Source organism: Melanotaenia boesemani, chromosome 2 (genome assembly GCF_017639745.1).
Source record: "Melanotaenia boesemani isolate fMelBoe1 chromosome 2, fMelBoe1.pri, whole genome shotgun sequence".
NCBI classification, from domain to species: domain Eukaryota; kingdom Metazoa; phylum Chordata; class Actinopteri; order Atheriniformes; family Melanotaeniidae; genus Melanotaenia; species Melanotaenia boesemani.
The window spans coordinates 38,664,012-38,676,331 of record NC_055683.1 but is presented as its reverse complement, the minus strand read 5'-3'; positions in this window follow the sequence as shown (position 1 = coordinate 38,676,331).

The following is a 12,320-nucleotide window of genomic DNA, read 5'->3' as shown; positions in this document are numbered from 1 at the left end:
CTTATTTAAACAGTTACTTACTGGTTCACTTGGAGTTGAAAAACTGGATGCCATCTCAGCTCCTAAATAAGTCTTGTGGACGGTGGAGATGAAAGTGGCGCTGCTGTGTGAATTGGGGGTGGGAGGGGTGAGGAGTATTGCTCATTACTGCCATCCTGTGGTGGTTTGTGGAGGTGACGGAGTTGTGTTTTATTTATTACTGCCACCTGGCGTTGGAAAGAATTGCCGTGAAATCCTACAGATTCTGCCTTTAAGAGTCTGATTTAATAAAGTTTTTCATCAAGAGGGACTTTATACATGTAGTATAAATCCCTGCTTGATAGAGTAAAATTGCCCAGCACCAGACAGCAACCAGACAATCATTCTGTTTGCAACGATGCTGGACAAGACAGGTTATAAAAAAAAAAAAAAAAAAAAAAAAAGATTCATAACATGCTAATTGAAACCAAATATAAAATGACTAAGCTAAGCAGACTATGCATGTACATGGTCTGTTTTTCTCACACAAGCATTCAGTCCTGCAGTGATATATTGATTGTATATGTTACAACTATACAATTTACTGAATTTCTGCAGTGCCCAAATGTCAACACCCAAGACAGATTTAGCATGTCAACTACTGAATTTCATTTGACTTTACTTTTTTTTTTATTTTTTTTTTACTGAAGACTCAGGCAAATTGCCAAGGTCTCCAGGCCAATCCTCTGAGTGTCAGCCTGGCTGACCGTGAGACAAGAAAGGACAACATGATCACTGATAATATTAAGTGGCTTTTTTTTCTGTGTCACTGGTAAAAATCATACTTTTTTATTCCCTGTTCAAGATGCCTCGAGGCTCCACCACAACAAACTGCATCAACTGCAAAGCAGTGATTGCTGTGGCCACCAAGACCTGCAAGTCTTGCCAGACAGTGCAGCCAAGGAAGCAAAGGCTGGCAAAAAAGCTTCAAAGATTTGAGGCAAAGAAAGAGGGCTGGTTGGAAAACCAAAGAAAAAACAAAACCACCTCACATGTTATGGATGAGACATCTGTGTTGGTATATGTTTAACATCTGTAAGTGTATTTCACAAAGCTATGGCTGATCTTGTGACAATTTATTCATTTTTCTTAGCTGGAGAAATTGCAGACTCTGGGACACAAAGCTGTGGTGTTTGTTGCCAAACCAGGCACAAAGCCTGCCACTTGGCATACGCATGTCATACACCCCAAATGGCAGTTGACAGATCAGGCTGCAAAGTGCCTGGACCGAATGAAGGCCTTATATGAGGTGTTGATCACTGGTAAGCTTGTCTATCTGCAATCATTTATCATTTCAATATATAGATCAGTCTGTTCTTAATAATCATCAACAACTCACGAAAGCTTGATGATATGACAATGCATTAATAATTTTACAATTCAACTCTAAATTAAATACATTTTAATTAGAAGAAATTTTCATCTGTTTACAGTAAGCAAATCTATTTAAATGTCTCAACGAACAGTTCTAGCATGCAGAACAGCCCCACTCATCATTTTGTCTTTTTGTGCCATTGAGGTTGGACGCACCAGCAGCCCTCCACCTCCTCAGCCACCCAGCACTCCACCTCCTCAGCCATCCAGCCCTCCACCTCCTCAACCATCCAGCACTCCACCTCCTCAGCCATCCAGCCCTCCACCTCCTCAGCCATCCAGCCATCCACCTCCTCAGCCATCCAGCCATCCACCAGTATGCCAACTTATGTTATTATAACATTGTGGTAAAAGATTCTGTTACCGTACAAGTTGCAATGACAATATCTTCTCAGAGATGATAGAATATCGTGTCAAAATGACATAGTTTTGATTTAATATCACACTGGACATACTGTCAGCTTCAATGAAATGATCACCTATTAGATTATCTGACATCAGTTTTTTTTTAAATAATAGCAATAGTATTTTTAAAATAACAGCTTTTTACAGACAGTTTTTATTATTCTCAACAGATGTACCTCCAAAGAAGAAGGCAAAAAAGAACAAGGAAAACTACCTGGAGGTTATTTGGTCATCCTTTATTTACATTTCTTCATTTCCAATAGGACAGTACACATATTCCATGGTTCTTCTATATATCTTTGATATGACAAATCAATTACTCAATCAATTCAGCTTTATATTTAATTACCTTTCATAGAGATTAAATGTTGTTCAGTGCGCAGTGATATAAAAATAAGAACATAAAATAGTGACAACACACGATAATAACAAAGATGGGCGTAGAAAAAGAAACCCAAATAGTTAAAAATAAATTATAAAACAACAGTAAGACTTGAAATAATAATTCCAAGCATCACAAATTTAAAACAAAGACCACCCAAGACAGTGATGAAAAAAGCAGTTAAATAAAATATTGCGCTATTATTACATATTATAAAAAGTTGATTTAAAAAAAACCCTACATACAAAATATTGACGGATTAATTTGTTTATTTTTGGTTTAAAAGTATAGATATTCTCAGATCCCATGCACACATGTCCACTGTTTGAGAGCATAATGGCTAAATGAAGTACAACAAAAATGTAAACTAAATGCATCTCTGAGAGACAGCCCAATGCAAGGCTGTGCTGTGCCTCAAAAATTAATACAATAATTGTAAAATCAATTAGGTAATCACAGGCAGCCAATGTAAAGAATTTTAATTTATGTAACGTGTGCTTTTCTAGTCTTCTACTCTATGTTGGCACCAGCATTTCTGCATTTTTAAGCAACTGCAGTTTATTGTATTTTTTTGGAAGACAAAAAGTATAATTTTCTTTCTGTGCACCCCTGGCAGTTCTATAACAAATGTTTTAAAAAATGTAAGTGTACACTTTTTGCTCTTTCAGATTGCAGCCATATCGTCGGGGGAAAGGACGAGTATTACCCGGTGAAGCAAGTTTTAAAGACAAAAATCCAGAAGGTTCTCCTTTGTCATTATTTAAAGTAAAAATGTAATGTGAATATATACCTTTAGTCTGAATGTATTTAGTGGATTTTAATGTACCACAGCTCTAAAGTCCTCTGACAGTGTGATTGCTTATAGCAGTAAACATTTTCACCTCAGTGAAATTATCGCCATAAGACTGTGAGCAAATTAGTCATATAACTGTGAGCATGTTAACAAAGTGAATATGAGCTACAAACTGAAGCCCACTGTGACTCAGTGTCTTTTACTGTCATGTTGTCATTGAATCTTCTTTACATTTATTGCAGTGGGAAGACGTGGCCTCCACAGTGGGTGGCAAAGGAGAATACAAAGAACTAAAACAGCTACCTTCAGTGTTCTGTGGGCTGCTGTCCTTTTCCTTTTTTATAATATTTTGTTAATTTATTATCCATTATTATTATTGTTGGTGTTGATGGTGGGTCTTGTTATGTCCATATTGCATAATCTTTTGTAATAAAATAAAAACATTTGAAAAGGTGTGATCCAGATGTTGTTGTTCTGCAATACATGCATTCATACTAACAAATAGGAAGATTGATTGAATGATTGATCTACCCCAGAAGGAAAAGAAAATTGTAGCAGTATTAATACAAACATATGAATAAAAATATGAACAGCTAAAATTCAGGAAAATGAATTACATAGACCTACCAGTATAATATATAAAGACAAATTAGGCATAAATGAATTTGTTGTATGGGATCATAGTTTGTGGTCTAATGAAACCTGTCTTAAAAGATTTGGCTCATTAAATCAAATGACAAACTATGTATGAATAGTGTGTAAATATAATACAAAGATTCTAAAATTCTATAGTTTGTATTGTGGCGAAATGTTTTAATTTCTTTAATTTTTTTAATAGCTATCTTTTTCAAATCAAACAAGTAATTATTTAATGGATAGCAGCTTAAGCAGATTTGTGGTTAAATGTAACCAGTTTGGAGAGGAACTCAGTCTTTGACGCACCATTAACTTTCTTCCGGTTTGTTGTTAATGTTGTTGTTAATAGCGTCCGTAGCAACCACTGTAGCAACAATCCGAAACATAGTATTCCTACAATTTCGTTGAAGGATTGTACATTGAAACAAAAAACTACTAATTGTGTAAATAAACCGAATGGATACTGTGAAAAAAAAGTGTTAATTTGTCGCTAGAAAAGCTATCAAAACGAGGCTAAAGCCATAATCAATCTTAAAATATAGCATTTTCCAACAAAAATAGAAGGGATGTCCGCCATGTTTTTAGTTCACGCCGGGTAGAAACTCGGCAGTCATGTGACCCAAAGTACGCCCATAAAAAATGACTAAGAAAATGAAACGTAATCATGCACCAATTTCAGAGCCCTTTTTGTGAAATGGCTACGTTTTGCCCTGTGGACAAACGTAGGTATTACACGATTTAGAGTAAGACTGGGTTGCAGAGGAACGTAAAACCAAAAGTGCAAACATGGAGTCAGAAGGTGAGGAAAGAGACATGGTCATAACAGGTACAATGATAACAGAAAACCCCTCCATCCTCCCACATAATGACCACCAGATCAATGATGGAAAGCAACCCACGTTTTGAGGCCCCCCCTCATCCAAGCCAGCACTGACCTCAGAAAACCCCTGGTATAACCCTGGAAATTTGCAGCTTTACAAATGATGTGAGGCTAACTTCCCCCTCTTAGACAAGGTGCAGCTCCCTGGCTTAGACAGCTGGAAGGTCTGACTCAAGGCTTCACACTCGCTGTTGGGGATATGAGAGCTTTGGTGGGGGCTTGCAGCGACCCATCTGAGTTATATGACATGCAGCTTGAGACAGGAACTGTTGCTGTTCCTGAATGAGTCTAATCTGATGAGTATTCAGCACTATAACACTGAAAGCTCAAAAAAGTCCAGATAGCAGAATGGGGCCCCTTTAAAGGCAAGTTCACAATCTGTAACAGATCTGGCTCCAAAGTCTTTGAGACCTTTCTGAAGAAACCTGTGGGATGTCCAACCAGCAAGAGGAGTTCAGCTGATGTAAGATGTCCCCCTGTCAGGCTCTATGTGCTTAGTGTGTGAGAGAAAGAGATGATTGTGTTTGTGTGTGTGTGTGTGTTAACTAAACAGTTCTAACTTGAGTGTGTGATGCTTGTGTTTTGTCGTGGAAACACTTTGTGTTACTTGATGCATGAAAAGTGCTTTATAAATAAAATGTGATGATTTTTTTTTATACGCAACTCCCAACTAAACACACACGTATGTGATGATGTGATCAGACCACCTGTTGGTTCAGAGCGTACAGGTGGAACATCTCCATCATCATTGTTTGGCTCTGAACTGGTTTCCAGGTGATTGTGTGGTTTTCATGGTAAAGTCGGGGCTTTTGTGAACGTAGTTTGAATTTGTGAGAAAATGGTGGAGGTTTCAGGGAATGTTGGTAACAACTGTAACTCCGTTTCCCTCTTCATCTTCTGAACACACTCACATAGAAGGATGTGTTCCACATTTCCCAGTCAGCTGATCCATCATCCAGAAGAAGAGACAGGAGAACATGGCTGCCTGAACCGAACCACACATCCACCAGATGTGGCCCCAATCTGCTGATTACATCACTTCCTGCTGGAACTGATCCAGAAGGAAGAAGTGGTGGAGTAGAGCCAATGTGGCTGTACAGGTGTCTGGATCAAGCTGTGATCCCTCCTCCCCACACACCCCCAAAGATCAATTACCAATCTGATCACATTCTACTTTCATACGAGACGAGTTGAATGATGTGGGAAATTAAAAACAGCTGGGACTGACAGGAGGAAGAACCACACAGGTGATGTATGGATTTACAGATAAAAACAAGACTGATGAGAAAAATCTGACACTTTAGGATTAAAATGACTAAAATGTTTCTGTAAGACTGGAAACTGTAAAGAGGAGGAGGAAGAGCTGATGTTGCTCCTCCTACCTGTCCTACTCCTACGTCCTCCTCCTACCTGTCCTCCTCCTACCCGTCCTCCTCCTCCTGCCCGTCCTCCGCCTACCTGTCCTCCTCCTCCTCCTACCTATCCTCCTCCTACCTGTCCTCCTCCTACCTGTCCTCCTCCTACCTGTCCTCCTCCTACCTGTCCTCCCTCCATCACAGGTAGAAATGTGACTCATTCCAGGAAGCAGCTCACCTGTATCAGTGGAGATTCTTCTTCTTCTTCTTCTCTGAACAAACTGTAAGTGTGAACTTTCCTCTTTGTTTCTGGAATGTTTGGAGAACGTGTTCACTCCTGATTTCAGCTCCAACTTTGATCTCTGCTGTTTGAAGACAAATCTACATGATGATCAGATCGTTATTTCTCTGAGGATCAAACTGTGGTTTTGTTGATGTGTAATGAGGCGGGAATGTGGCTCTACAGAACAACTTGAACTCTGACTTTCTCTTCGTGTTCACAGTAAAAACAGTCAGGCAGGTTTTTCAGGTTTTAAGTTCTGTGTTGCAACATTATTTCCTGGATCATAATCCACCTCCACCTTGTTTCACATAAACAGCTCCAGTTACAACAACGTTGGGACTCTGTGTAAAAGTGTGGAAAACCAGAATTCACTGATTTATAAACCTCATCAGGTCATATTTTATTCCCAGTAGAAGATAAACAACATGTCAGATGATGAAACTGAGACATTTTACAATGTGATGGAAAATATGAGCTGATAGTGAATCTGATGCAGCAACACGTCTGGAAAAAGTAGTTCCAGGGTGATGTTCAGCATGGTGTAAAAAGGAGTTCCAGGGTGATGTTCAGCATGGTGTAAAAAGTAGTTCCAGGGTGATGTTCAGCACGGTGTAAAAAGTAGTTCCAGGGTGATGTTCAGCACGGTGTAAAAAGTAGTTCCAGGGTGATGTTCAGCACGGTGTAAAAAGTAGTTCCAGGGTGGTGTTCAGCATGGTGTAGCATCTCTTCTTCTAACATGTCTGGAAACGTCTGGGAAGTGAGGAGACCAGTTGATGGAGTTTTAGGAGAGGAATGTTGTCCCATTCTGGTCTGATGCAGGATTCTAGCTGCTCTACAGTCCTGGACCTTGGTAGCTGGATTTCTGCTTCCATGATGCTCCAGATGTTGTGTATTGGTGAAAGGTCTGGACTGCAGGCAGGCCAGTTCAGCAGCCGGACTCTTCTCCTGTGAAGCCATGCTGCTGTGATGGATGCAGGATGTGGTTCAGCATCGTCTTGCTGAAATCTGCAAGGTCTTCCCTGAAAGAGACGTTGTCTGGATGGGAGCAGATGTTGCTCTAAAACCTCCATGTACTTTTCAGCATTGATGGAGCTTCACAGATGTGGAAGCTGCCCACGCCATAGACACTAATGCAGCCCCATCCCATCAGAGATGCAGCTTTTCACCTGTCCACTGATAACAAGCTGGATGCTCCCTCTCCTCTTTAGTCTGCAGGACACGCCGTCCATGCTTTCCACAAACTAGTTCACATCTTCATCCACGTTTCCACTTTGCCTCAGACCATTTTAAATGAGCTTTGGTCCAGAGAAGACGGAAGAAGCTGGTTCTGGATCCTGTTCACATCTGGCTTCTCTGCATGATGGAGCTTTAACCTGCATTTGTGGGTTTCAGGGTGAACTGTGTTCACAGACAGTGGTTTCTGGAAGCTTCCTGAGTCCATGCAGTGGTTTCCAGTAGAGAATCATGTCTGCTTTTAATGCAGAAGATCACCAGCATCCAGCCTGGTCCCATGCATACAGAGATTCCTCCTGATTCTTTCAGTCTGTGGATGAAATTACAATCTGCAGATCAGGGACCACAAACTCTGACCCTTGAGGGCTACTGTCCTCCAGGTTTTAGTTTAGTACATAAAAGTCAGTCTTACCAACAACAAGGTCTTGACCTCCATCATGTTTACATGAACTTTACTCTGCAGTTCATTTAGAGCTGCCAGAATCAGTCCATTTATCCTCTGATCAGCAGAAAATCTACTGACTTCTCACACATGTGGGTAAACTAAATATCTGAAAGGCTTTTTAACTAAATGCTGTTCATCACAAAACATCAGCTTCATCTCTGGAATTTATTCCAAACATTTTTACAAACAAAACATTGCATCTATTCTTCTCCTTTTTGTTTATATTTTTGGTTTATGTGACAAACTAACATGTCTCTCTTGTTTCGCTTTTGTGTATCTTACCGTGAATGCAATTGCCTGAAATAAATAAATGAATAAAATGAATCTCTGGGAATTTATTCCAAACATGTCATAATAAAAATGTCAGTTTTCTGAAAAATGATCAACATGTTGGTCAGAAATGAAAAGAGATGTTTGGTGGAGCTTTAATTTAAATCCATGTTGAATCTGTTGAGTAAGAACAGACGAGTGGTTGTAACTGGGGAGTGAAAACTTCTTGCTCTCAGTGGACACTGAGTGGATACGAGTCTCTGATGGATTGTGTTCAGCTTTACAAGGATTTTCCACACTTTCATTTCTTCTGATTTAAATCAGAGCGATGCATGTTTAACTTGTCTGGATCATTCTGACTGTACAAGATGCTGCAGCAAAGCTCTGGAAGCAACAGAAGAGCTCACATGGCTCCTGTTTGATGGTCTTCTTACTGGTTTCCAGTTCATGTGCTTTGTGGTGAGAACTTCTAGATGCTCTGCATGGACAAGCTCCTCAGTTCATTTCAGATTTCTTAAAGCTGAACTCTTTAACTTTCACTCTCAGCTCATCTGGAGGATTGTTTTTAGCTCCAACATCTGGTTCACCCACTCAGAGATATTTTCTACCTCAAACTGTCCCACTTCCACTGTGTTTAATGTGCTTCTGTTGTTTTATCTTCTTCTTTGTATTTGCTATGAAAATGTGAATGAAGTGAATTATAATTATTCTGCATATTATGGTCCTCTTTGTCTTGTAAATAGTTTCATCATCATGGCCTGTGCTGGTCTGCAGCTCCATCCCTCCATCTGGTGTCCTGATAGAAGTCCAGCAGCTGAAGGCAGCTTCCTCTTCCTCACTGCTGTCTGATTGCATCCATCTGACTCTGATATGAAGCAGAAACTCAGAGCCAATCAGAGGAGGAGCAGCAGATGATGGAAAGGAGGATTTCAGTTGATGTTCAGATGAATGATGTGTGTTTCCTCTGCAGGTGAAGGTAGAAAGTGTGTGTGAGCTGATGTGAATCCAGCATCATGGATCAGGACAGAGAGGAGGGAGTCCCTCCCTCTAAAACCACTCAGAGGTGAGATGTCCATCTCTAACTGTCCATGACTCTTCTCCATGTCAGAGATCACAACTCACATCACCAAACATCTGGATTCACAGGAACCAGCCTGGACCTGGACCTGGACCTGGACCTGGACCTGAACCCAGCTGTGTCTCCATGAAGAGCAACTGGTCGATGGAGAAACCTCCTGATCTAAGATCAGACCAGCAGTGAGTATCAGAGTCCAGTGGAGGTTGGATCAGGTTTCAGATGAAAACCAGTTTCAGGTTCATCATTTCTGGACGTCTCTGCTGAGACGAATCTGCAGCATCATGATCGTCATGTGACAGATTTGATTTGTCTTCCAGATTCTTCTGCAAACTAAATGTTGAACAATTTCAGAATTCAGCTGTAAAATTATTAAACCATCTTTATTTACAGGAATCAACCTGGACCTGGACCAGGACCAGGACCAGGACCAGGACCAGGACCTGGACCTGGGCCCAGCTGTTTGTCCTTTAAGAGTGACTGGTCGATGGATCCTCCTCCTGAGTTTAAATCGGAGCCACAGAGGTGAGCTGTGTGAAATTGTTACATCAGTTTAGTTTTATTCCATCTTGTGTTTCAACTAAATAATAATAATAATAATAATAATAATAATAATAATAATAATAATAATATAATAATAATAATAATAATAATAAAGGATATCTTTGGTTTTTAAGATGAAGCTCTAATAATAAACATGTGAGTTTTATTAAATATTTCTTGTGAGCTGAGAATAATCAGGAGGATTCTGTCTCAGTGCAGGAAACATAGAATCTCCATAATTCAACTTTCTCATCTGTGGAACGTAGAAGCAGACGAGAGTTTTTCCTCCTCTGGAAAAAGGAAACAGATTCTGGACGTTTTCCAGAAGTTCAGGAGATTCTCTGAACCTCAGTTACTAAGTGACCTGCAGTCAGTTTGGCTCCTCACAAACACACCAAACTTTTTCTTAGTGGAAAACTCCAACATCAAACACATTTATACTGGGAGCTGCCCAGTCTAACCAGTCTCATCCAAGCACACACTGGCTGTGGCTGCCTTGCTCCAGGGCACCTCAGCACAGAGCTTCATGAAGGTGTTGGTGAGAGCTTCCTAAAAGCTGAAAGCAGCTTCTCCATGTGACAGAATGTGATGTGGTTCTTCCTGATTCCTCCACAGAGTGGACCAGCAGAGCTCAGAGCTTCCCAGTGGTCAGTCTGCCCAGCAGCATCAAACACAGCTGGACTCCATATTTATGGTCTGTACATGTACAACAACTACTTCTCCATCTCTTCTGTCCACATCGTCTCCATGCTGACCTTTGTAGACCAGTGGATTGTCAGTGTGTCCAACATGGATCTGATGTTTGGCTCCATGATTTCAGTCTGATTGTGTCCTTCATATCGTTTCTCTTCCAGCTGCTGGAGGACAACATGATCACTTTCATGAAGAAGGAGCTGAAGAAGATCCAGAAGCTTCTGAGTCCAGATTACCCAGAATGCTCAGTGTTGGAGGGTGAGGATGAGGAGCAGAGGAAGAGCAGCAGAGAGGCGTTAGTGAAGATCACAGTGGACTTCCTGAGGAGGATGAAGCAGGAGGAGCTGGCTGAGCGTCTGCAGAGCAGTAAGAGGATTTCTCTAAAGATTGAAGCTGCTGGATAAACGACACATTTACTGATGTCTCAACACATGAACATCACATATTCACATCCTCATTCCTCAGAGGCTTCAAATCTTTACTGACTCTTCTTATTTCTTCTTTTCTTTCAGAACTTCTGGCTCCAGCTTGTCAACGTAAACTAAAATGTGGTCTGAAGAAGAAGTTCCAGTGTGTGTTTGAGGGGATTGCTAAAGCAGGAAACCCAACCCTTCTGAACCAGATCTACACAGAGCTCTACATCACAGAGGGAGGGACTGCAGAGGTCAATGATAAACATGAGGTCAGACAGATTGAAACAGCATCCAGGAAACCACACAGACCAGAAACAACCATCAGACAAGAAGACATCTTTAAACTCCCACCTGGAAGAGATGAACCAATCAGAACAGTGATGACAAAGGGAGTGGCTGGCATTGGGAAAACTGTCTTAACACAGAAGTTCACTCTGGACTGGGCTGAAGACAAAGCCCACCAGGACATCCAGTTGACATTTCCACTGACTTTCAGAGAGCTGAATGTGCTGAAAGAGAAAAAGTTCAGCTTGGTGGAACTTGTTCATCACTTCTTTACTGAAACCAAAGAAGCAGGAATCTGCAGCTTTGAAGAGTTCCAGGTTGTCTTCATCTTGGACGGTCTGGATGAGAGTCGACTTCCTCTGGACTTCCACAACAATGAGACCCTGACTGATGTTACAGAGTCCACCTCAGTGGATGTGCTGCTGACTAACCTCATCAGGGGGAAACTGCTTCCCTCTGCTCGCCTCTGGATAACCACACGACCTGCAGCAGCCAATCAGATCCCTCCTGACTGTGTTGGCATGGTGACAGAGGTCAGAGGGTTCACTGACCCACAGAAGGAGGAGTACTTCAGGAAGAGGTTCAGAGATGAGGAGCAGGCCAGCAGGATCATCTCCCACATGAAGACATCACGAAGCCTCCACATCATGTGCCACATCCCAGTCTTCTGCTGGATCACTGCTACAGTTCTGGAGGATGTGCTGGAAACCAGAGAGGGAGGAGAGCTGCCCAAGACCCTGACTGAGATGTACATCCACTTCCTGGTGGTCCAGACCAAAGTCAAGAAGGTCAAGTATGATGGAGGAGCTGAGACAGATCCACACTGGAGTCCAGAGAGCAGGAAGATGATTGAGTCTCTGGGAAAACTGGCTTTTGATCAGCTGCAGAAAGGAAACCTGATCTTCTATGAATCAGACCTGACAGAGTGTGGCATCGATATCACAGCAGCCTCAGTTTACTCAGGAGTGTTCACACAGATCTTTAAAGAGGAGAGAGGACTGTACCAGGAGAAGGTGTTCAGCTTCGTCCATCTGAGTGTTCAGGAGTTTCTGGCTGCTCTTCATGTCCGTCTGACCTTCATCAAGTCTGGAGTCAACCTGATGGAAGAACAACAAACACACTTCAGGTTGTCCACATTTTTTAAGAAACCAGATTCAAACCTTCTCCATCAGAGAGCTGTGGACGAGGCCTTACAGAGTCCAAAAGGACACCTGGACTTGTTCCTCCGCTTCCTCCT